The following is a 27067-nucleotide window of genomic DNA, read 5'->3' on the forward strand; positions in this document are numbered from 1 at the left end:
CCTTCAACATGAACAAAACATGAAAAAGAGGATGATAGTCATGAAGATAGCTAGATATACAGCACTCACTACAACTGCGTTTATGTCGTAGTAGCTCCCGTAAGGAATATTAGTTTTTTGTTTATATGGATATCCTGAATCAAAATGCAAGACACTATTGCTCGAGGTTGGTTTTCTATATGATTTATTATGCAAAGTCCTGTTTTTTACATAAGAATTCCAAATCCAAAAACGTCTATTTCTTCAGATCATATTCCAGTGATAGCAAGGTCGCAACCCTTCACTAAATGGTCCAAACACTTACGGGCTCCAACTGTAAACTATTGGTCTACATTGAAGATGTGGAGGTTGCTTCAGACAAAATAACCTGTGGTCTTTAGGGTTTCTGGATGGCTGTGAGGGATCTTAGCCTGAGAAATTTCTGAAAAACTGGCAGAAGACCCTTATGACTGTCGTCAAGTTCTTCTGCATGCTTTCTGGTCAAGCAGGTGCTAATGCCAAAACCCCCTCTTGGAGTTCCACCCGGTCCCTGACCACACGTCTTGTAAATTAGAGCGAGAGGAACCTCATCCTCCATACACCAAGGGAGATTAAATGTGATTCTCGAATATGCTGATTTTCACAGACTATACGAGAATGGTACTGAGGCAAAAAAAAAAAAACTTTGAACCAGCAAAGCAAACATTTCACACAATGGATATCAAATATATGCATCTGTACTTTACCAAATTAAAGATAATCTACAGTAAGAAAACTTTATTTTTTGACCACCGGAATGTGTTAGGCAGTGGATTGAGGAGCGGCCTAACAGTAGCAGGAGGCGAGAGGGAGACATGGCTCTGAGGAATGGAGTGGATCCACACAACATCGTTGATTTGATGACAATCACACAGGGACTGCAGTGAGCTTGCCTCCGGTCGCCCTCACCACAGCCTGTATGGAGCAGCTGACCCGGCAGACTCAGAAGACGGAGCTGGGTCTCGCTCCTTTCTGAGGCCTTTTACATGGTAATGATAGGGGTCCCTCACACAACAGCTTACCATATTATTCTCTTTCTTTCCTATTCATATTCTAAATTTGGACAACAGATGCTTCCGATGTGGAAGTGTAAGGTGAGATATAGAAGGGACTTGCGATTCTTGTTTTTCTCGATTTTTCTATGTTTACGGTTGGTGTCACTAAATGGACCTAATCTGATGAATACACGTTTACAGTTGTCCCTACCGCACCAACAGGCTGCATTTACTAACCAGTTCTAAGTAATAACCTTGAATGTCAAGCGGCTCCTAGATAAGATTAAGGTGAGGGGACAGTACTGGAATATGTTAAAAGACATTCCTCATGGATTATTCCTCTGCAGGAGACCCACCTCCTGAGAACTAGGTGCCCCTTCATCGGGAGATCCAGCTACTCCAGGAATAATGCAGCTTTTGCCAGTGGACTGGAGGGTGGTGATAATGCCCCATAAATTGTTTCCGCTGTTGCTTATTAAGGTACACACAGACGACGAGGGCCCCTTCATTGTCCTAGAGGGCACCCTAGAAAGATTGTCTTGTAAGCTGTACAATGTGTATACCCCCCTCACGGGTCTCAGGCACCCTTCAGGCACTCTCTGACATGCTGCTGCCCCACTCACATGGACCCTAGTGGTGGTAGGTGACATCAGTGCTTTAATGAATGTCTCCTTGGATATAAATTTGGGTGCAGTAGAAGGTAAGGATGAGGTGGGCTGGGTCCATTTGTTTGGTTGAGGTCTAGTGTCTTTGGCACCCACACAGTCGAGGCTTCTCTCACTATTCCGTTCCGCACAACTGCAGCTCCATGATAGACTACTTATTTGTCTCTCCGAAGCCATAGGCCAATTTCAAGTGCTCACATTTTCCTGCGAGGCCTCTCAGACTATTCCCCAGTCGAGGTGGGCTTTCGACCATCACTTCTTAGGCACCTGGTGGTATCTGGGAACTGAACGCACTGTGGATGCAAGAGATAGTGATTTCAAAGACCTCCTTTGGGAAGCAATCGGATACTACTTCGATCCTAACGCTCTATCTGTGACTTCCCCGGTGACCTTATGGGGGACGTTTAAGACTACGATAAATAACAAGGCACTCATTGGTCTGTGGCAGAGATTGGGACAGAGAACAAGAGATTTAGAGCTCGAGGAGAAAATTCTCTTCTCGAGCAGGCATCTACATTGGAACAGAGGGGAGCAAACCGGGCACTTTTAGAAAGTCTGTGCATGTTCCTCCAGCATAAATTAATGGGCATTGATAAGCTTGCAAGGGTTATTTCCAGATATTGGATTTAAGCGCATGCCAATAAGGCTCTGAAGCTTCTAAATTGGCTTGCACACAGAGAAGAGGGGGGCCATAATAATTTCACAACTGCCCTAAAGGGACAGCTGGTTGCTCTATAGTTCCCATGAAATGGTGGAAGCCTTTGTGGACTACAATAAGGACCTATATAAAGAGCAAACCCCCTCATGACCAGAACAGCTTTACCCCATCATGAACAGCATTCCACTGCGCTCGCTGTCAGATGCTGGCCGGGACATTCTAGATGCACCGCTGACGGTAGACGAGATTCAGGCAAAGGTGACTCTCTCACCGTCTGGCAAGTCGCCGGGACAGAACGGATTCTCTGTTGCGTTTTTTTGAATTGTTTCTTGTTGACGTTGATGCCCCATCTTCTCAAACCTTTTAAAACCATAGGTAGCTCGCCCTCTCTCCCAGATGACCTTTGCGGTGCACTAATTTCCTTTATTATTAAAACCGTACAAACTAACAAAAGAACTGTCCTCTTATCAACCTATTTAGCATAACGTAAAGCTTAAGATGTTGGCTAAACTGCCAGCCACCAATTAGATCACTGGTTCATGTAGACTAGAATGTCTTTATGTCCCAAAGGGGTATGGGACACTGTCTTCGCCTCTTATAGGTGCCCTTGGCCCACATTGAGGGTATGCAGAGCCCCTCAGTGCTATTTTTACTGGATTATAAAAATGTGTTTGATACCACACACTGGCCTTTTTTTTTATTTCAGATCCTATGTTAAATGAACATCGACCTCCAATTTATAGCACTGGTGGCAGCTCTCTACTAAGCTCCTTGGGTGAAAGTAAGGGTCAATGGAGTACTCTCCCACCAATGGAGCACTCTCCTGTTCAACGCTGTATGTGCCAGGAGTGTCTTCTGTCCCAATTCCTTTATTCACTTGCAGCAAATGGCTTCCTCTGGCCTGATGGAACATCTCTTTACGCTGATGAGGTGCTTCTGTATTTGCAATATCCTCAGCCATCCCTTGCACGTCTGTCCCATGTTCTGCATGTATACGGAGAGGCAAGAGGGTTGGTCGTTAACTGGGAAAAACCTGTGTATGCTAATTTATGCGGTATGCCCTCTCAGATGGAAATCAGAATGGCTTGAACCCATCGCGGGAGGAAGTCAAAATGTGAGACACCTGGAAAATGCACCCTCCGAGAATACAGTCAAAAATTGCAGAGAGGCAGATAAGACCCCTGGTCTGCTTTCTGAAACTGAAAAGGCCTCTTTTCCTGATACTTACCTTGTGAAGACAGGAGGGAGGACTGATGGTGGCCAGTATTAACAATGCCATACACCAGCAGTTTGTGCACTTATACAAATAGCCTGCACTAGAGTTGGGGCCCGCTGTTGTGGACTTCCTAACAAAGCTACATCTCTGGAGGCTGGTAGAAGACTTCCAGAAGGAGGAACTAACAGAGACCATTTTTGACATGTCCTGGAGGAGAGCACCAGGGAGAGATAGGCTGCCCTTTGACTTGTGTCACTCTTTCACTCACTGCTCACCAACAGGTTTACAGAGAGGTAAAATGGCGAGGTAGGCTGCCTGACAGCATGAGGGGAGCCATCATAATTATGTTGATAGAACCTGACCAGATCCCGAAGGCCCCAGGATCATACAGGCCCGACTGAATAAAAAATATAAACACAAAATGATAACCACATTTCTGGGAAATAGATTATGATGGGGTATGGGCTCCCTGGTTCATAAACACCAATGCAGCTTCATCCTAGGACTTTGTACATTCCTGAATCTTATAAGGCTAACATCACAAAATAAAATGACGGACAGGGTGTTGAAATGTTTCAAACAATCACCCCCAATCTCAGATCTGGGTTTAATCCATTGTTATTTTGCTCGCCACGCCACAGTTGGTTAGACCCAGCCATATGCAAATCAGCTCCTCATGGGAAGAGGCAGCCCGAACTGCCGAAACAGGTCCTACCTGGACCAGAAACAAGCATCCTAGGACTGGTTTCAGTGCATTATCTCTCATCAGCCAGGCTAGCTTGATTCCAGCGGCGCAGCGAGCATGGGTCCCACATGTGGGCATACCCATAGCTGCTTAGGGCTCACATAGCAACATCACAAAATAAAATAATGGACGGAGTGTTGAAACTTTTCCAACACTCGCCCCCAGCCAGAGGAGGTGGGTCAAGACTGATTTGCATATGACTGTGTCCAGACTGGGGTGGCATAGTGAGCAAAAGAACGATGGATTAAACCCAGATCTCTTGACTGGAGGCAGGGCCGGCCTTAGGCATGTGCAAGCTGTGCACCTGCACAGGGCCGCCAAACCCCAGGGGCCGCCACGCCGATATATATCCTTAATATAATAATCCTCTGAGGATGGATAAATATTTGCGTGGCGGCCCCAGTGGCAGGGATTTGGCGGCCTCCGGCTCTGTTCCACTTCCAAACACCCTGACCGACCCCCCCACCCCCTTCACTTGCCTCCGCGCCTCTTCCGGGGCTTTCTCTTCCGGGGCCCTCTTCCGGGGCCCCCTACCTACGCTTCCTGCCCAGGGCCGCCATGAGCCTAGAGCCGCCCCTGCTGGGGGGTGAGTGGTTGAAAAGTTTCATCACTCTGTCCATCATCTTGTTCTGTTTCTTATATGACTAAACCATGTGCTACACGCCACAAGCAATCTAGGTCAGTGGCTCGTTGGTGTGGTGGATATCAAAAAAGGTGTTTGATACCTTGGACTGGAATTACATGATGTCTGTATTGGACATGATGGCATTCTGGGCTGGTTTACTGGGTTTGGTCAACCAATTATACACAGATCGCATGGCCTGAGTAAAGTTAAATGGACTATAGAGAGCGTTACCCCTTGTCCCTGCTATTGTATGCCCTGGCAGGCAAACCATTGTCAGTCTGTCTAAGAGAAGCAATGCAGAAATGGGGTATATGGGTGGGTGTGAGCTACTTCCATAACCGGCATCACCAGTTGTGAGTGTGTGGCTGGTTAGTGCTGATGGCTGCAGATATTAGAGCATCTACACTGCAGGTTCGGGAAAAAGTAACACTTTCTCCACATACTCAGCAAAGAGTGCAGCACCAAGAGCCTTTCTGGAAGACTGTTAATAATGTGGGCTTGTCTCATATGCCTGCTGTAAGAACTGGGACCGCCAGTTCTCCGGGGGTGGTAGCTTGGCTCGAGCAGGAAGGCAACCAGGGGCTTACGTGTAAAGTAGCTACTCAACACACCCATCCACTGAGACAATAAGTGGGCGCAATAATGGAGACCACACCAGTACTTTTGATTAAAAATCAATATCTTTTATATAGAGTTCAAGTCAGGGTAATCAATTCATCAACATTTCCTAAGAGAGTTCATTAAAACACTGTCATCATGCGAGCAAGAATAGCAAATCATCAAATAACTCAGCCTGTTGCAATAACCTCTTCAGCAGGAAAAGGGGGTACTCTTATGAACCATGAACCGGCAATTCAGGAAGCAATCATGAACATTTCATCTTGTAAATATAAACAGCTCGATACAGGTAACCATTTCATTGACATAGTGAGGGGGTGGTAGGTCAATCAGCAATAGAGCACATACCCCTAGATACTCTAGGAAGCCCGCCCCTGCAAGAAATTTAGTGCAAGGCATGCAATCCACAGTTCACTTAGCAGGCATATGACATATAATCAGGCATGCACAGTTAATCTGGAATGAGCCTGTCTTCAGGCATGCACAGTTAATCTGGAATGAGTAACCTTGATGCTTAACCAATGCCTCCCAGTCATTAGAGGCTCCTTGGGGCCAACGGGGCCCAGTCTCAGTTCTCCCCGGGGGAGGGGTGAACTCGGGTCCTTGTCCGGCCTTCCGTCCTCCTCCCCTGGGGTTACCTGTTGTCTTCGGTCCTCCGGGGCCCTTGCGTGGACTCTGCGGCAGGGGGAGGGGTTCCAGCCCTCCCGGGGCCTCACTCGGCTCAGCGCGGTGCAGGGACAGCTGAGGAGCACCGGTGCCAGGGGCGAGGCAGGACCAGCGTTTGGGGGCAGATCGGAGGGGGCTCTCGTGCTCCGCGGCCTCCTCCGCGACGAGTCGGGGCTTCCCTGGGTGCCGGGCCTCAGTGCAGAAGGCCCGGTCTGGGCGGCCAATGGCTGCGCGGCTTTGGCGGGGGGCGTGGCCGATGACGAGGCCGGAGTCCCCCGTCACGTGCAGGCTTGGGAGGCTTCAGGCCTAGTGCGGCCTGGTGTAATCAGTGCGGCGGCCCTCTCCGGGCATATGGGGGCCGCCGAGGGAGGCTCGATGTCAGCGCAGGACACGCTGGGGCGCCGGGGCACGGAGAGGCAGGTTGACTTCGGCCCAGCGCGGCCCGTGGAGGATTCCGGCGGCCCTCTCCTGACACACGGGGGCCACCGAAGGGGACGCAATGCTGGCGCTGACGCCGCGGCCACAAGTGGGGATTCCTAGGTGCTACAGGAGGGCGCAAACGGCTCCGGGCCGTGGCGGTGAGTCACCCTGGCCAGCGTGCTCAGTTCTCAAAGCGCTAGGGGGCAGTTTCAGTCAGCGCTCACACGGGGCATCAGCGTGAGGGCAGTCAAGCGCTTGAGGGGCACTTTACAGCAGTTCTTGACAGGCAGGCAGTCTCTGACACAGCGTTTGAAAAGGGGACAAGTTACAGCGCTTTTCAAGTTATGCAGCAAGTAATGCAGGCAGGATGGAAAGCAGAGCAAGTCAGTCAGCGGGAGGCAGGCAGGGCAAAATGGGCCCAGATGGAGGCAGGGAGTGCGCAGGGCAGCACAGTCCAGTACCTGGTCGATCCCCCAGCAGTCTCTGTGTGAAGGGCAAGTAGTCTTCTCGGCGCTTGGATGGTTCTGCGCCCTTATGTGATGGTTTCTTGAAGAGGGGGGGGGCTTGAGTTGGAGGCTGGATAAATTTCCTCAGGTGACTGAAGATGGACCCTGGGGTTCCCTACCGCTGGGCCAGATCAGGGGGCTTGTCTAGGATACCTCACTCAGCTTAAGAGGCAGCACCTAAATCCTGTCACTCCAAGTGGCATAAGTTCCTGACTAGGCCCTCCCGCCTAAATCTCCTGCGTGGGTTCCCCAGGTCAGTGATGCCCCAACTGACAAAAAAAAGTTCCCTCCCTTGCTTAAGTATGCCCAGGTCAGGTGACCACTCTCTAAGGCGGCAAAAATAAGCTCCACCTTTCTTCTGGAAGGTTCCAGGAGCTTCCCCACTCTACCTATGGACAGGGTATGGCAGGCTGGCATTGCAACAATGTATGGGGATCCAGCCAGCTCCTGGCAACTAGGGTGCTACACTAAAAGACCACGCTGCAGTAGCATGGGCCAGTGGCAGCCATGTTTGTAGTAGAGAGCATCTGCACCCTAACATGAATTAGACATAAAAAGGTGCCCGGAGACCTAAGGGCCAACAAAAAGAAGGTGGGAAAAATGAGGCAAGGGCGAAAAAAATAGGGAAAGACCACCCTAGGGCTGACAGGTCTAACATGCGCCCCTCCCAGCCAAAAGTGGGGAGAGCTACCCAACCTCTAGGGAGTTCTCGTCACTAAGGCGGAAAAAACGGGAGAGACCGTCAGCATTGGCGTGGTCAACTCCAGGCCGATGTTCCACCCTAAAGTCCATCCCCTGTAGGGAAATGGACCACCTTAGCAACTTGGGATTTTCGCCTCTCATCTGCATGAGCCAGCGAAGGTGACGGTGGTCGGTTTGAATTAGGAAGTGAGAGCCAAAAAGGTATGGCCTCAGCTTCTTCAAGGCCCAGACCACAGCGAAGGCTTCTCGCTTGATGGTACTCCATCGCTGTTCCCGAGGGAGGAGTCTTCTGGAGATGAAGGCCACAGGTTGGTCTTGGCCATCATCGTTGAGTTGTGATAGCACGGCGCCTACGCCATGCTCTGAGGCATCCGTCTGCATGATGAATTCTTTTTGGAAGTCTGGAGTGGCCAGCACCGGAGCGGTGCACATCGCGCGCTTCAGTGTTTCAAGTGCCTCCTGGCAAGCAGCCGACCAGATCACCTTGCGTGGCTGCTTTTTGGACGTCAACTCGGTCAAGGGGGCCACAATGGTGCCATATCCCTTGACGAACCTGCGGTAGTAGCCAGTGAGGCAGAGGAAAGCTCGGACCTCAGTCTGACTCTTGGGGGGCTCCCAGGCCATGATGGTCTCAATTTTGGCCTGGAGGGGCTGCACCTTACCCCCGCCCACCAGGTGTCCCAGGTAGACGACAGATCCCTGTCCAATCTGGCACTTGCTAGCCTTGATGGTGAGGCCAGCACGTTGTAAAGCCCGCAGCACCTCCTGGAGATGCTGCAGATGGTCCTCCCAGGTGCTACTGAAGACAGCTATGTCATCCAGGTACGCCGCTGAGAAGGACTCCAGGTCAGATAGCACCTGGTTCACCAACCGCTGGAAGGTGGCCGGAGCATTCTTGAGCCCGAAGGGCATCACTCGGAATTGGAAGTGGCCCTCGAAGGTGGAGAACGCTGTCTTCTCCTTCGCTCCATCGGCCATGGCAATGTGCCAGTACCCGGATTTCAAGTCGATGGTGCTGAGGTACTTGGCTGCTCCCAGCCGGTCAATCAGCTCGTCTGCCCGTGGGATCGGGTGAGCATCTGTCTTGGTGACAGAGTTCAACCCCCGATAGTCCACATAGAACCAAAGTTCTGGTGTGGTGCCCAGCGGGGCCGCTTTCGGCACCAACACGACCGGACTAGCCCACGGGCTGCTGGAGGGTTCGATCACCCCCAGCTCCAGCATTTTGGTCACCTCACCCTGGATGCTGTTCTTCACTTTCTCGGACAGCCGGTAAGACTTGGTTTTTACTGGCGGACTGTCCCCTGTGTCCACATCATGGGTACACAGATGTGTAATTCCAGGCGTGAGGGAGAACAACGAGGCGTGCTGCGCCAATACCTGGTGGCAGTCCCTCTGTTGCTCTGGGGTCAAGGATGGGGAGAGGACAACTCCCTCCACTAAACCATCCTTTTCCTGAGCCGCTAGAAGGTCCGGAAGAGGCTCACTCTCCTCCTCCTCGCTCCCATCTGTCACCATGAGGAGAACAAGCTCCGATCGCTCATGGTGAGGCTTAAGGCGGTTGACGTGGAGCACCCGATGGGGCTGACGGGGGGTCTTCAAGTCAACGACGTAGGTGGTCTGGCCTCGACGCTCCACAATCTCGTACGGACCAGTCCACCGGTCCTGGAGGGCACTACGCTCCCCAGGCTCCATGACCCACACCTTCTGTCCAGCGTCCAACTCCATCGTCCGAGCGTTGTGGTCATACCACTCCTTCATGACGGCTTGGCTAGCCTCTAAGTTGTCTGAGGCTTCCTTCCACAGCTTGGCCATCTGGCTGCGGAACGCCAGCATATAGCTGACAACATCACGGGGAAGCTTCTTCGAAGTCTTCTCCCACCCCTCTTTGACAAGACTGAGGGGTCCCCTAAAGGGATGGCCATAGAGCAGTTCGAAGGGGCTGAACCCGACTCTCTTCTGTGGTACCTCGCGGTACGAAAACAGCAGGCAAGGGAGGAGGATGTCCCATTTCCGGCTCAAGTCCTCTGGCAGGCTCCAGATCATCCCCTTCAAGGTCTTGTTGAAGCGCTCTACGAGCCCGTTAGTCTGGGGGTGGTAAGGAGTGGAGAACCGATAGGTCACTCCGCACTCCTTCCACATGGCCTGCATGTAGGCCGACATGAAATTTGTGCCCCTGTCCGACACCACGACCTTGGGGAATCCCACTCGGGTAAATATCCCCATCAGGGCCCGCGCCACCACAGGTGCAGTAACGGTCCTCAGAGGGATAGCCTCCGGGTACTGAGTGGCGTGGTCCACCAACACCAAGATGAACCGGTGTCCCGCAGAGGTCGGAGCGTCCAACGGCCCAACGATGTCAATACCGACCCGCTCAAAAGGGGTCCCGACCACCGGGAGCGGTTCCAATGGGGCCTTTACTTTGGTCCCCGTCTTACCACTTGCCTGGCAAGTCTTGCAGGTCTTGCAGTAGGTGTCAGAGGCAACTCTCATCCTGGACCAATAAAAATGTGGGACTAGCCTCGCAAAGGTCTTGTCCTGGCCCAGGTGTCCACCAAGGGTATCTCATGCGCCAATTCCAACAAAAAGGCCCGGTAGCACTGGGGGACCACTAAGGCCCTCGAGGATCCATGCACCGGAGCCTTTGGCTCACTGTACAGGAGGCCATCCTCCCAATACACGTGATAATTGCCGGTCTCTAGTTGACCGCTTGGGCTTCGGCCTGTCGCCGCATGCCTTCAAGCGTGGGGCACTCCTTCTGCGCCCGACAGAATTCCTCCCGGGTAGGCCCTCCTTCCACATGCCACTCGGCAATGAAATGAAATGAAATGAAAATGAAATGAAATGAAATGAAATGAAATGAAAAACAATTTTTAACGCGCAACTAAGCCCAGATGGGCGTCAAGGCGCCTAACCAAATAATACCAGATAACAGAGACTGATCCTAATTACGGATAAGCCCTGACAAAACACCAGGTCTTGAGCGCCTTTTTAAAGGAAGACAGAGAAGGTTGCATCTTAATCTCAAGAGGTAACAAGTTCCATAGTTTGGGAGCAGCAACAGAAAAAGCTCTGTTTCCCCAACGAACGCTTTTGGTACGTGGGACAACCAACAGATTCATCTCAGAAGATCTTAAAGATCTACCAGGCTGATACCGGGTCAGCAGGGCACCAAGGGGGTCAGAAGAGCCCTCTGCCAAAGCTCGATAGACAAGACAGAGGATCTTAAACGAAATCCTGAGATGAATGGGCAACCAATGAAGGCTCCTTCTGGCCATCGTAGCAGATGAAGCTTTAGGAAGTGCTAAGACAAAGCGAGCAGCCGCATTTTGAACTACCTGTAATCGCTGAATGAGCCCCTTGTTGGAGTCTACATAGAGCGCATTACAGTAGTCCAACCTTGAACCTATCAATGCTACTGCCACCTGTTTGCGTGCTGAGGGAGAGAGATAGTGAAGGATCCTCCTGAGAATCTTTAGCACTCCCCAACAGGTGGCCACCGTACGGTTGACCTGCAGAGTCATGGATAGGGAGGTGTCAAAGATTACCCCAAGGTTTCTTGCTGACTGGGAAGGGGATGGACAGGTTCCCAGTGAGGCCGGCCACCACTCATCCGACCAGATATCCTGGTCCTTGCCAAATACCAGGATCTCAGTTTTGTCACCATTCAACTTCAGGGAGTTCTGAAGCATCCAATCAGAGACTGTCTGCATACAGATCCTGAAGTTGGTGGCGGATGATGATATTGAGTGGGCCAGTGACACCATAATCTGGGTGTCATCGGCGTATGACACCAGTTCCATCCCCTGAGATTTTACTAGCCTTGCAAGGGGGGCGACATAAATGTTAAATAGGGTCGGACTGAGAGCCGACCCTTGTGGCACCCCACACTGCAAGGACATAGCAGGGGAAAGGAACTCACCAAGCTTGACTCTTTGCTCCCTATGCTGTAAAAAGGAATGCAGGAGGTTCAGAGCCATGCCGGAGATCCCTGCCTCCCTCAACCGAGATGTAAGCGTTGAGGGAGACAGGGTGTCAAATGCCGCTGTGAGGTCTAGTAGAACCAACACAGTAGTTTGGCCAGCGTCCACCTTCCTACGGATGTTATTTGCCACCATAGTCAGAGCTGTCTCCGTACTATGCGCCTTTCGGAACCCATGCTGGGAGATGTCAAGATACCCAGATGAGTCCAGGAAGGCGGTAAGATGGCCATTGAGGTGTGTCTCAAGAATCTTAGCGGGAGCGGGTAACAGTGAGATAGGTCTAAAATTTTTCAACTGTTCCGGGTCCAGCGTGGGCTTCTTGAGTAGAGGCTTCACTATCGCTTTCTTCCATATTAGGGGGAAGGTACCTTGGGTTATAGCACCATTCATAACTTCCAGGAGTGGCGGGAGCAGTATCGCTCTGCATTCCTTCAATATCCTCAGAGGACAAGGATCTAAAGGTGATGAGGATTTAATCCTATCGAGTAAAAGCTCAAGTTCTTCTCGGGTCAGTAGTGGAAAGGCCGTTAGACTAACCGGATGGTCTCTAGTCCAGGCTTGTAATTTGTTCAGGGTTTGGAGTGAGGAGTCAGCTAAGGACTTTCTCTGAGTTTCCAGCGCAAGATAGATGTCCTCAATTTTTTTATGGAAAAACTCTGATATATTGTTGCAGAGCTCCTGCGAACCCACAACTGGATCGGGGACCTGAAGGGAACAGAGGGAGTCTACAATCTTAAAGAGCTCCCTGGAGGAAGTAAGGGAGGTGGTAAGATTCGAGAAGTACTGCTGCTTTTCCCTGATAACATTAGTTTTGTAATCGGCAAGCAGACCCTTATGTACTTCCCTTTCAATGGGATCCCATGCTTTCCTCCATTTTCTTTCCTGTCTTCTGCAGCCTTGACGAAGGAGTCTAAGTGAATCCGTGTACCACGGGGCAGTGGGCTTACGGCGAGCCGAGTATCTAAAAGACAGGGGAGCCAGCTCATCAACCGCTAAGGTGATAGATTCAGAGAGCAATACCGCAGCATCCTCCACATCTCCCAGGGAGGAGAAGGTGAACTTCTTTATGTAAGGTTCAAGAGTGTCATTGGTGATGTTCTTATAGCTCCTTTTTGGGCCTCTGGAAGTGGAGTACAATGCGGCAAGGGTCGGCAAGTCCCCCACGGGAACGACATCCACCTCCACGGACTCCGGGGGTACCTCCACGGGCTCCCCATCCATCACACGGGGGGTGTCCTCCACCACATTCTCCTCTCCATGACCAGCATTGGATTGGGCCGTTGTCTCAGGCTCCAATCCGGGTTGAGCTTCTTGCCGGGCAGCCATGGACCGCGTGACTACGCAAGTCCACCCTGGTAACCCCAGCATCTCAGTGTGGGCCTTAAACTCCACTTCCTTCCAGGCGGTATGTTCCAGGTCATTACCTAGCAGACAGTCCACAGGCAAGGCAGGGCTGATCGCAACTCTCAACGGGCCTTTCACTCCTCCCCACTCAAAGGGAACTTGAGCCACGGGATAGTAGCTCATACTGCCGTCAGCCAACACGGCCGGATGGTACACATCAGGTACCACCTGCTCAGGGGACACCAGCCGCCTCACTACGGTGGTCATGCTGGCTCCTGTGTCCCTCAGAGCGTCCACCTCCTCCCCATTGACCTTCACCCTCTGCTGGTACTTAGCAGTATTCAATGGTAAGGGCGTCACTGGGACCATCTCTCTATCCCCAAGTGAAACCAGGGTCAGGCCTGTCCACTCCCCTTCCCTATCTAGGGGCAGCTCCAACCCAAGCACTACACTCACCACCCCGGGACTCTTGCCACCAGTGGGGGCTGGGGGTCGATTGCGACACTGGGCATCTCCCTTGTAGTGTCCGACCTCTCCGCACTCATAGCACCGGACCACTTTTGGCTGCTGACTCTTGTCTGGGTAAGTGGGTTTTGGGGAACGGGACTGAGGTGGGGTACCTACTCCTCTCCCAAACTGTCTAGTTTGCGGGCCTCGTGAGAACTCCGTCCTTTTATCTCCCCCCTCTTTCTTCTGGGGGGCGCCCTGTCCGCCTTTCGGGCCATCTCCCCCGGGGCCCTTGTGTGACACCCGGGTGCTAAACCAGGTATCAGCCTCCTCCGCAAGCTCACAGGGATCAGTAAGCTTGCGGTCCACCAGATGTTGGCGCAGCTCTGGAAAAAATTTATCCAAGAGGTGCTCTCTCAAAAAAAGATTGTACAGGCCCTCATAATCATGCACCTCGCTGCCACGCACCCAACCATCCAGAGCCTTACGAGCATACTCAAAAAAATCCACCCAATTCTGCATGGACAGCTTATGGCTGCCACGGAACTTCTGGCAAAACCTTTCGGGGTTGAGGCCAAAGTGTTTAATGAGCGCCTCCTTCATGGGGGAATACCTAAACTGGTCTGCCTTATCCAAATACATGAGGGTGTCTCTGACGTCGGGAGGTATATAACGGTACAAGCCACCTCCCCAATGTTTCTCGGGCACCCCATGGGCGGTCAAGGCCACTTCATACGCCTCCAACCACCTCGCAATGTCATCCCCCTTGGTGTAGCTCGCTATCACCTCCTTGGGTAACCAGAATCTGGGCTCCTGCTGAGCCTCTGGTATGCTGCCACCATTCGGACTTCCTGGCGCACCCAACTGCAATGCTCTCAGCTCCATTTCTTTCAGCTGGAGCTCGTGCGCCAATTTCCTTTCCTCCATAGCTAGTCTTTCTCTCTCCAAAGCAAGCTTCTTGTCTTCCCTTTCTCTCTCCCTCTCATGCTCTAACTTGGCAAGCTCCCACTTCAATCGCCTCTCCTCCCTCCTGTCTTCATACTCCTGCAACGCCACACTCCCCCTAGACACACTACTCCCTGCCCTGGAACGTCTTCCTGGCAACACATTGTCAGACATATCAATGTTGAGTAGGCCTGGGTCTTCTTGAGTGTCCGCCTCCCCTTGTGTGACCTGTCCCTCCTGTTCCTCATTCTCTCTCTCCCCTGGGTGGGCCCTTACCCATGCCCTCAAGGCGGTGCGGAGCTCTTCTTTTACAGCTCTCTGCCCCACCGGCACCCCCATCCCCTGGCAAAACTCCCTTAACTGCACTACCGTGTACTTATCAAGGTCAGCCAGCCGGAAATCCATTTTGTCAGGTGGGGACCCAGGTAACTTGGAAGAAAGATCCTAGGACGTAGGCAACAATGCTGGGTCAACACAGGTCCCTACACACTTTGCAGGCTAGACAGTGGTGGGCAATCGGGTAAGCTTGTAGGCACGATAGGTGTCCAATTAATTGCAGCGCACTCTGTCCCACTGGAGGGTGCTGGGTAGCTACAGGTCCTGGATCCCACTGCTCGCCAACAATGTAAGAACTGGGACCACCAGTTCTCCGGGGGGGTAGCTTGGCTCGAGCAGGAAGGCAACTAGGGGCTTACGTGTAAAGTAGCTACTCAACACACCCATCCACTGAGACAATAAGTGGGCGCAATAATGGAGACCACACCAGTACTTTTGATTAAAAATCAATATCTTTTATATAGAGTTCAAGTCAGGGTAATCAATTCATCAACATTTCCTAAGAGAGTTCATTAAAACACTGCCTTCATGCGAGCAAGAATAGCAAATCATCAAATAACTCAGCCTGTCGCAATAACCTCTTCACAGTTCACTTAGCAGGCATATGACATATCATCTGGCATGCACAGTTAATCTGGAATGAGCCTGTCTTCAGGCATGCACAGTTAATCTGGAATGAGCCTGTCTTCAGGCATGCACAGTTAATCTGGAATGAGTAACATTGATGCTTAACCAATGCCTCCCATGTCATTAGAGGCTCCTTGGGGCCAACGGGGCCCAGTCTCAGTTCTCCCTGGGGGAGGGGCGAACTCGGGCCTTGTTCGGCCTTCCGCCCTCCTCCCCTGGGGTTACCTGTTGTTTTCGGCCCTCCGGGGCCCTTGCGTGGACTCTGCGGCGGGGGGAGGGGTTCCAGCCCTCCCGGGGCCTCACTCGGCCCAGCGCGGTGCAGGGACAGCTGAGGAGCACCGGCGCCAGGGGCGAGGCAGGACCAGCGTTTGGGGGCAGATCGGAGGGGGCTCTCGTGCTCCGACGCCCCCTCCGCGATGAGTCTGGGCTTCCCCGGGTGCCGGGCCTCAGTGCAGAAGGCCCGGTCTGGGCGGCCAATGGCTGCGCAGCTTTGGCGGGGGGCGTGGCCGATGACGAGGCCGGAGTCCCCCGTCACGTGCTGCAGGCTTGGGAGGCTTCAGGCCTAGTGCGGCCTGGTGTAGTCAGTGTGGCGGCCCTCTCCTGGCATACGGGGGCCGCCGAGGGAGGCTCGATGTCGGCGCAGGACCCGCTGGGGCGCTGGGGCATGGAGAGGCAGGTTGACTTCGGCCCAGCACGGCCCGTGGAGGATTCCGGCGGCCCTCTCCTGACACACGGGGGACGCAATGCTGGCGCTGACGCCGCGGCCACAAGTGGGGATTCCTAGGCGCTACAGGAGGGCGCAAACGGCTCCGGGCCGTGGCGGTGAGTCACCCTGGCCAGCTCGCTCAGTTCTCAAAGCGCTAGGGGGCAGTTTCAGTCAGCGCTCACACGGGGCATCAGCGTGAGGGCAGTCAAGCGCTTGAGGGGCACTTTACAGCAGTTCTTGACAGGCAGGCAGTCTCTGACACAGCGCTTGAAAAGGGGACAAGTTACAGCGCTTTTCAAGTTATGCAGCAAGTAATGCAGGCAGGATGGAAAGCAGAGCAAGTCAGTCAGGGGGAGGCAGGCAGGGCAAAATGGGCTCAGATGGAGGCAGGGAGTGCGCAGGGCAGCACAGTCCAGTACCTGGTAGATCCCCCAGCAGTCTCTGTGTGAAGGGCAAGTAGTCTTCTCGGCGCTTGGATGGTTCTGCGCCCTTATGTGATGGTTTCTTGAAGAGGGGGGGGGGGCTTGAGTTGGAGGCTGGATAAATTTCCTCAGGTCACTGAAGATGATGGACCCTGGGGTTCCCTACCGCTGGGCCAGATCAGGGGGCTTGTCTAGGATACCTCACTCAGCTTAAGAGGCAGCACCTAAATCCTGTCACTCCCAGTGGCATAAGTTCCTGACTAGGCCCTCCCGCCTAAATCTCCTGCGTGGGTTACCTAGGTCAGTGATGCCCCAACTGACTAAAAAAAGTTCCCTCCCTTGCTTAAGTATGCCCAGGTCAGGTGACCACTCTCTGGACAGGGGATGGCAGGCTGGCATTGCAACAATGTATGGGGATCCAGCCAGCTCCTGGCAACTAGGGTGCTACACTAAAAGACGACGCTGCAGTAGCAGGGGCCAGTGGCAGCCATGTTTGTAGTAGAGAGCACCTGCACCCTAACATGGATTAGCCATAAAAAGGTGCCCGGAGACCTAAGGGCCAACAAAAAGAAGGTGGGAAAAATGAGGCAAGGGCGAAAAAAATAGGGAAAGACAACCCTAGGGCTGACAGGTCTAACACCTGCAGAGCCACACATCAAGGCTCAAACAAGAAGCCCTACTCAGCCTGCATGCTATGGACCTCAGACTCCGTAACTTAAGGGGCCATACCTTATATTGGCTCACCAAACGGCCAGATCAAGCCAGTGCTGCGTTACAGGTCCGGACATGCCTTCGAACATACAAACAATGGTGTGCACAGACAACAACACATAAAAAATTGTGTGAAAGCAAGGAAAGTACCTCACGGACGTAACACCCGAGGGGGTTCCCGGTCTATAAATGATCGGTCTACCCACTTCTCATCATCGGTTACTTTCCTTGCTCGGAGGATAAAAAGAAATGTGCCAGAATGAGTGCACAAAACAGAAAAGAGAAATGAGAGAGGGAGTGTGTATTTACACTACCTAGTAGGATAGAAAAGAATTGAGAAGTACCTACACCCAACACCAACAAACACAAATATAAAATAGTGAGGTTTGGCTGGCTGAATCAATTTTATTCTGGTGCTGCCAAACTTCACTTTTAAAAAATGGTTAAATTGATACCATTAATGTTGTAACTGGACCAACATCTTTCATTGCCTTTTCATTGGCAATTTCATCAGGGCAAATGGTTGGGTCTCTTATTCTTTATCCTCCATAATTCATATGGGAACCTGTGCACACACATACAATTAAAACAACAGAACACAGCAGTGGTTAACTCGTGGGTCAATCAAGCAAGGTCTATAGATACAGCACACTCGTGCCAGTGGAAACACCACGCAGCTATTACCTTATGCTCGCACTTCATGAGTATACCGTCGAGCATCACAGGACGTCGTGTCAAAAGATCACGGGTCCGTCTTGGAGACTCCTCAATGTGAGCCACCTATATAAAAACATACATCACACCAGATTCATGGATCATGATGGCCACAGTATTGTTGGCTATTTACAAGGGACTCATAAAGTAAAGTCCACATTTGTAAAGCGCACAATCACCCGTAAGGGTCTCTAGGCGCTGGGGGGCCGTCGGGAAGATTAAGCGAGCTATTGCCCAGAGTCACATGGTGCTGGGCTAACCTGCCGCCGGAGCCGGGGATCGAACCGTGGTCCCCAGATTCCAGCGTCAGTCGCCCTTGCCGCGGCGCCACACCTCTTCCACTCATGGAGCCCAGTGGACACCTAAAGTATGCCCTCAGGTTACCCATCGGTAACGGTTGCCACAGATAAATTCACATTATGACGGGGCATTGCTAGCGTCATCACATCAATAACCAATAAAGAATGGAAATTCGTAAGTGAGAAAATATGTACAGCTCGGTAGGGGGATGACTCGACTGAGTTCTTTACCTCCTCCTTAGACCAGCGCTCGCCCGGGGGCGCCGCGTGTCTCCCAGTAATGTGCAGAAGTTACTAGTAAAGAAAGAAAAACTCGCCGCTCTGGGAAATGCCCAGACGGGAGTTCCTACCGGGAACGGTGTGTCGAGTTACCAGCTAGACCGGGGCCAAGTGCAAGCGCACCCGGTTTGCACATACCGCTGCCGAGTCCCTCCGGCGCTTCCGACGTCTCGCAATCCAAGCCTGGATTGGGACGCGGAAGTACCCCGGCTGGGACTCCGCCCACCTCGCGCCGTGGCGGCCATCTTAGGAAAGTACTGACGCCACGCTCAGTAAACATACAACTTTATGAACAATGGATGAACAGTTGACACAGGGCCATTTAAAAAAATTTATATAGCATGACGGCCCTCTTTTGTATTCCCGTGATATTAATTACACGCAAAAGGAAGCTATCAGCAACGGACCCTGAAAGCACCTTTATTATGATGTATTCAAGCCAATCAGGAGTGCCAGCAGTCCAAAGGACACGCACCGGAAAAACAGGCATATAAACCGGTGGGAGATGTTAGGGTAGGTATGTTATGTGTGGTGGACAATGATAACAGCAAGGCCTAGATCAGGGCTATATATCTAAATCTTGCAATAACTACAGGTGACAGCCAGTATAATTTCAATACACATTCCTTGCACTTACCAGCGCTAAACCTTAATTCACACCGTGTGGGGATTCTTGTCATTCATGGCCACAAAACAAGTTGACGGCAGTGCAACCCAGGTGTCTACCGACGACTCACTTTATTCCACTCAATAGAGTCGTTAAGCCCCTCTTTATCTGCCTTCTCTAAATAGATCCAGCGTGCTTCCTTTCTCGCAAGTATTGCGTCCAGGTTGTGCGTATTACCCACAACCTTCTCCAATACTGTCCATTGTAAATCTTTCTGCCCATGGTTTTTTTCAATAAAGTGCTGAACCAGCCGAGTTGTCAATTTTCTTGCTCGGATGGTACTTAGGTGTTCCTGAATACGCACTTTCACCCTGCGTGTAGTGAGACCAATATACTGCAACCCACAACTGCAAGTGATTCTATAGATAACATGTGTGGTGTTACAGTTACTGAATTTGGTCAAGTGCCATATCTTGCTATTGTGTAGTGTGACTTCTTTAGTGGCAGTAGTCAGTGGGCACACAGAACACCCACCACAGGGATAATGACCCGCCGGAATCGACCTGCTTTCTGGATTAATAGTCATAGTCCTAGTGTGAACCAACTTGTCGCGCAGATTGGCTGCCCTCTTGAATGCAAAACGAGGGACTGGCATCTTATCATTGGGAGTGTCCAGTAAAGACCAATGTTTGCGAATGATCTGTCTGATTTTAGTCGACAGTGGGTCGAACGTGGTCACCACAGGTAGGCAAGGCTGATTAGTTTTCACATTGCGTTCAAGCAGGGCATCGCGAGGGGTGTTCAAAGCCCTCTTGCGTGCATGTTTAATAACCCTGCTTGGGTACTGTCTCTGCTTCAGTCTATCGACAAGGCCAGCGGACTGATCTACATATGCCGCAGTGGTGGAGCAGTTCCTGCGGTAACGCAGAAACTGGCCCACCGGCAGATTGTCTCTAAGAGAGCGCGGGTGGAACGAATGATAATGCAGAAGGGAGTTTCTGTCCGTGTCTTTCTGGTGGACTGTGGTAGCCAATTTATTATCCTCCACAGATATATCCACATCCAGGTATACTGCTTTACAATTGCTGATTGACCATGTAAAGCGTAGGCTTTCATCAGCTTGATTCAGCCAGTCGAGGAATAGATGTAATCGGTCCTCTGTACCTGTCCAGATACAGAGGACATCATCTATGTAACGTTTCCATTCCTGGATGTTGCTCAGGAACGGGTTAGAGGGGTGGTAAATTACATTCTCCTCGAACTGGCCCACATAAATACAGGCCAGACTCGGGGCAAATGTAGCCCCCATAGATGTCCCAGACAATGTATGGGGATCCAGCCAGCTCCTGGCAACTAGGGTGCTACACTAAAAGACGACACTGCAGTAGCAGGGGCCAGTGGCAGCCATGTTTGTAGTAGAGAGCACCTGCACCCTAACATGGATTAGCCATAAAAAGGTGCCCGGAGACCTAAGGGCCAACAAAAAGAAGGTGGGAAAAATGAGGCAAGGGCGAAAAAAATAGGGAAAGACAACCCTAGGGCTGACAGGTCTAACACCTGCAGAGCCACACATCAAGGCGTCTGCTCCCAAGCTCCTCTCCTCCCCACTGAGGTGGCCGTAAGAGATGTTGGACTTTAAAGTCCTGGTAATCTGATATTAACCCAGACTGCATTTCTAAAACTACATTTATATTCTTTGCACCTAATTTGAAGCATTTTTAGCTTTCCAGTTAAAGTATTGAAATTACTGCTAGTTTCTTTTGTTTGACTCTCTGGGGACATAACATTCGGGGTTGACTGTCCAGCCATGTTCAGTGCCTGCAGTCTTTTGTTTCTTTTCACTAGCTCACCGTGCTGGTAGCGGCCTAGTCGTTTGAAGGCCACGCTATTTAAAGGTGGCCGGGGCGCGGTCCCCCCACTGGCGCCCTGTAGGTGCACCTAAGGCAAGCCTCTCAGCACACGTCCGCGCCCATCCGTCTCCAGGAGCCAGGACCCCTGCCTCTTTTTTAGCAGATGCCAGCAACCAGGCTAGGATTACTTACACTGCAGATGAACTCTGCAAACATAGGAGTAGATATACTGATGGTACTAGCTCTCTATGTAATTCTGCCTTTCCTTCCATTCTAGAACGGCCCATTGCCTGTCTAAAATGCAAATTTCAATGCTTTTATGAGGCTGTAGAGTCCAGGAGTGCTGCATCTTCACCGACCACTAGTAGTTTCTCTAGTTCACTTGTATTACTGGCTTTCTCTGTCATATCAGATCCCTTCCAAAACATGTGGTTGAAATATCAGATCCCTTCCAAAACATGCAGGTGAAATATCAGATCCCTTCCAAAATATGAGGTTGAAATATCAGATCCCTTCCAAAACATGTGGTTGAAATATCAGATCCCTTCCAAAACATGAGGTTGAAATATCAGATCCCTTCCAAAACATGCGGTTGAAATATCAGATCCCTTCCAAAACATGCGGTTGAAATATCAGATCCCTTCCAAAACATTCGATTGAAATATCAGATCCCTTCCAAAACAAGCGGTTGAAATATCAGATCCTTTCCAAAACCTGCGGTTGAAATATCAGATCCCTTCCAAAACATGCGGTTGAAATATCAGATCCCTTCCAAAACATTTGATTGAAATATCAGATCCCTTCCAAAATATGCAGTTGAAATTTGGGACCTGATATCGTCACTCTAGCTGGTATTGGCTTTTTTCCTGAAACTTGGCTGAATTCTTCTACCTTTCCTGCCATTTGATTAGCACACCCTGATAACTACCAGATGCTCAGATTAAACTGAGAGTCCAGACCAGGTGGAGGAATAGCTATCATTTTTAAAGACACTGTAAAAGTTTCACTAATGGACACGTTGCTAACAGACTGCGCAGAAAATTGTATATTCAGAGTGGAAATCTACCCTATTGACTGTTAGAGAGGGGCTCTTGTGTATCACCCTCCACGTTCTAAGAACGTTTTTAGTCAGCGTCTTATGGAATGTATTGTCCTCCATTTTCTCGTGTCCCAATATTTTCTTCTATTGTTTGATTTTAATTTTCAAGGAGAGGACCTTACCAGTTTTGAGGTAGTTCAATTGACCTCAGTCCTAAATTAAGTCTACAACAGAATGTGATAGGACCCAATCATTTAGCTGGCCACACATTAGATTTGATTTTGACGCCTGTACTTTGCTGTGTGAGGCCTTGCAATCTCTTCTCTGGACAGATCATTCTTTAATATGTTTCCAGATCCGCCAAATTTAAAAGGTTCGAACTGAAACCTAAGTACCTAACGAAATGTACTAGACCCTGGCATAAAATTACACCGGATGCTTTCTCTTCAGAATTTGATTTTATAATAACAGACTCTGATATTTACAAAGTTCTACCTGATTATCATTCAGCTGCTAATGCAGCTTTTAACAAGATAGCTCCCTTAAAATCCTGCTCTAAGCCTAATCATGGTACACATGCTCTCTGGTACTCCTTGGAGTTGCGTATTGAAAAAACCTTGTGTAAAAAGCTTGAGAGATGCTGGTATCGTTTGATAAAAAAGTTTATTCACTACCCTTAATGAAGTACCATCGAAATACAAAAAACCCTGCAAGGCATTTATCTCTAACCAAATTAATCAGGCAGGGAATTCTTCTAATGTGCCTTTTAAAGTTCTTAATTCTTTTCTTAAACCATGAGCCTGCTCTTATGAGACCGAGCCTTCACAATTTCTTTGTGGTTCCCTTGCACATCATTTTGAAGGTAACATTATTTACATTGATCAGAGCTTTCCTAATACAAGTGAGCAAGACAATGAGAAGCCTAAGCTCTGTTCGGCATCCCCTAATAATAGTCCCATTCTAAAAGAATTTAAGCCTCTGCAGCCAGATTGTATCCAGAAAGTTTTAGCAACAGCAAAATCAGGGTCCCCTTTGGACATTTGTCCACCTTATATGGTTACTTTTTTATCCCTTCAGTTAACCCCTGCTATTTGCTCACTATTCAATTTATTTATCACGTCAGGCAAATTTCCTGGTGGTGGTTATTCCTATTAAAAAAAAGACTAACTTGCCTTCTATAGATCTAACTAACTATAGACCCATTTCTCTCCTTTCGTTATTGTGTAAATTGCTGGAGAGTCAAATTGATATTGGAAACAAATATGTTGCTTGATCCGTCCCAATCGGGGTTCAGACCATTCAGCACGGAGACCCCTTTGGTTGCAGTGACAGACCATATCAGATGCTGCCTTGATAACAACATTCCCACATTACTTGTGCTGCTGGACCTCTCAGCAGCATTCGATACTGTCTCCCATTTCTAGAATGCTGCTGAGACTGCAGGAGTCTAGTATTCATGGGACAGCTTTAACATGGTTCAGGGACTTTCTAACTGATCGCACCTAAACTGTTACTTTGGGTTTGTTTACTATGAAAGATCAGGTTGCAGCCACTACTGGCTCATGTTTTCACATTCTACGGAGAATGTTCCCTCTCCTTCCATATTCAGAGAGGAAGACATTCGCTCAGGCACTGGTTATCAGTCGTCTGGACTACCGTAACGTTCTTTTAGCTGCAATAAAAGATGCGCTGCCATTGCCAGGCTCCAGTTCCAATGGAAAGATGGCTGCCTAAAATACCTGGGCGTCTATGTCAATAGGGACCTGGAGGCATGATGGAGGACAACCTCGACCCAGGCATGAAGCACTTGTGGCTCGACACTTGGTTGCACATGAACCTGTCTCTGTGGGGCCGCATGCAAGCGGTGAAAATGGTGACCCTCCCCGCTTCACCTACGTCCTGGGCATGCTCCCCATGCTGACAGCTCTCTCAATACTCCGACAAGTGGACAAGGCCATCAAGGCCTTCGTCTGGGGATCAGTGAAGTCCCATTTAGCCTTTACGAAACTTATCGGCCACAGGTCCACAAGGGGCCTGGTCCTCCCGTCTGTGGAGCACTATTGTATTGCTCTCCACCTGGTGCAGTTGGCATTCATGCATATCCTCGTTCGGGGTACCCCGTTAAGGGTGACAATTTAAAATCGGCTCATCCATGGCTCGCCGGGGCTGCTCCCCCTCTACCTACCCATACCCGCTGGAGCCCTGAATCCTATGCTCCAGGCAATGTACAGAACCTGGGCGCAAGCCTACAAGCTCTTCTCGGTGGAGACCTACCTTCATGACAAAGCACCCATGTGGAGTAGCCATGGCATCCACATTGGTGGGGCCATGCTTGACTGGACTCTTTGGTGCGCGGTGGGTATACATACCATGTTGCACCTGCTCTGTCAGGGTGAACCCAAGTCCTTTGTGGTGTTGTTGGAAGAATTCGGCCTGCAACATACCCAGCATTGGTGCTATAAGCAACTGCGCCAGTGTCTAGCGAGCAGACTAGACACTATCACTATCGAATTCGCTGCTTCTCCTGCATGACCTGGTAAAAAAGTCCACATTTGTAAAGCGCACAATCACCCATAAGGGTCTCTAGGCGCTGGGGGCCGACGGGAAGATTAAGCGAGCTATTGCCCAGAGTCACATGGTGCTGGGCTAACCTGCCGCCGGAGCCGGGGATCGAAACGTGGTCCCCAGATTCCAGTGTCAGTCGCCCTGGCCGCGGCGCCACACCTGGTGAACCTCCCCCGGCTAAAACACCATGATCGCCACCTCCTCACCACTGCTCTCATGATGGCCAAAATCTGCATACTCCACCATTGGCGCTCTCCGGAGGTCCCAGCCCATGGGGAATGGCTAGCTGCCATGTTCGGGACAACCTCCTACGAGAAGGTGATTGATAACCTGATGGATAGGGCTGAAGAGTTCCTCCTTATTTGGTTCCCCTTCCTAGTTGAAAACCGACCCCCAAGGCCATCCTCTCTGTCTTTGTTTTCCCAGCCCACTTCCCCCTGCTCTCTCTCACTCTACCCCGAGGTTTTTTGTTTACCTGTTACATTGGTTCAGACCCCCACCCCTATTGTCAGATTCACATGTATCATACTTGACAACTGTTTCACTCTCCTATACTTTAGTTTTACTGCCTATATTCTGCTTTGTTTTCATTGGCATTTGTGAATTCAATAAAATAATTTCAACCGGCGAACCGAAAGGAAAAACAGGGAAAACAAAAAAAAGCAATCTCAGTTTCAATTCTGGTGGCAATTCTGGTGGCAACTACATGTAGAGACACAGGTGCAGAGACAGATCCCTAAAAACTTAATAAAGGAGGAAATCGGATCTCCAGCCGTAACACAGGACATGGAGAGAGGAGATAAAAGGGATGCTGTCGCTGTTGAGGACACTGGTGATATCGGAGCAGGAAGGCGAACATCCGTGCCAACCAACTTGGAACCCGACAGAGGAAAGATATAAGGGGAAGGGGGAGGCATTGCCCAGCAAGAAACTTATGAGGCAATGGGACAACCTCAAGAAGTACCCCAAGAAACATCGGAAAATACAGAAAATATAGAACACATTGAGAAGTCGGCAGATGACCCACATCCACACAATGTGGAAAAGACAAAGGAAACGGCTCATGTGCTACAAGTAACTATCGAGAAACAGAGAGGCCCTGAAACCAGAGGGTCCAGAGCAAGGGAAAAGGACTTGGAAAAAAAGGAACCTCATGATAGTTGGAAAACTAAAAGCAAAAAAATGGAGAAAAAATTGGAGAAGGAGAAAGAGAAAGAGAAAACCAGGCGAAAAATTAAAGAGAAAGAGAGAGAGAGGGGGAGAGATATCGAGGAAGATGCCAAAATGGAGCTAATGGCCAAGAAAGCTCAGAGACTACAAACAATAAAAAACGTAAAGGCTAATAATCCAGGCTCTCCGACAACGTCTCAGCCTAGAATCTCTAATATTTTCAGTCCTCTTCATAAGGATGCTGCGACTAATGCCCTAAAGAGAGAAAAATCACAGATCAAACATCAGTGCAATACAGGTGGAGCCGGTGTAGCTAGTCCTGGTATGCCCCTAGAGAACATCGAAAGAGAGGAAAACGTCATCCAAGTTGCGAATATCGCCAATCAGCTCGCAGCTCCAAGTGGGACCATTGAAGGACCTAGGGCACCCATTAAAATAAAAACAATAAAGACTAATCAGAGGGAGCAATCTGATCTAAGCAAGATGCTTCTACAAGGGCAAGGTATACATCTAGAAAATAAAACATACTCTGACGAAGATTCAGATTCAGATATGTATCAAACAGGGATGTCTATTTCTAGCGAATCAAGTGAACAAAGTGAACAAAGTGACTCAAGCAAAGCCAGTATAGGACCACAAGCGGAGACTTTATCTTCGGAGATTTCTGGATCCCATGACTCGAGAAAAATATGTGAAACAAATCCAAGGAAAAAACTAGGGGAAAAAAAGAGGATAAGAAGCAAACAAGAATGCAACATCATTAATGAAGAGACTACAGAACCAGGCACTAACACTGATCTTGGCAGAACCAGAACAAATCTTCCTCGAAAAAGCCCGATCATAAAATCATTGGGAGAAGCATCTCGTCAGAAATGTAGCCCGGCCGAGATAGAAGAAGGAGGTCAAAAAACTATAGTAAACGGCTGTGGGTCTGGATTGATGAGTGAACCTTCACTAAGCGATGTTCTAAGCTCAATAAAGAGCTTTCATAAGGACGTCAAAAAAGATAGCCAAAGGAATCGGGTAGCCATTGACAACCTGCAATGTACAGTAAAAAAAGTCGAAAATATTTGCACGGAGATCTCGGAGAGAATGGCCACAGTAGAAACTCGAACTGAAAACCTGGAAACAGATGTCATCAAACTGCAAAAGTCAGAAAAAGAACATGAGGGAATAATCAAAGATCTTA

The sequence above is a fragment of the Lissotriton helveticus genome, chromosome 11 (genome assembly GCF_964261635.1).
Source record: "Lissotriton helveticus chromosome 11, aLisHel1.1, whole genome shotgun sequence".
Classification (NCBI taxonomy): domain Eukaryota; kingdom Metazoa; phylum Chordata; class Amphibia; order Caudata; family Salamandridae; genus Lissotriton; species Lissotriton helveticus.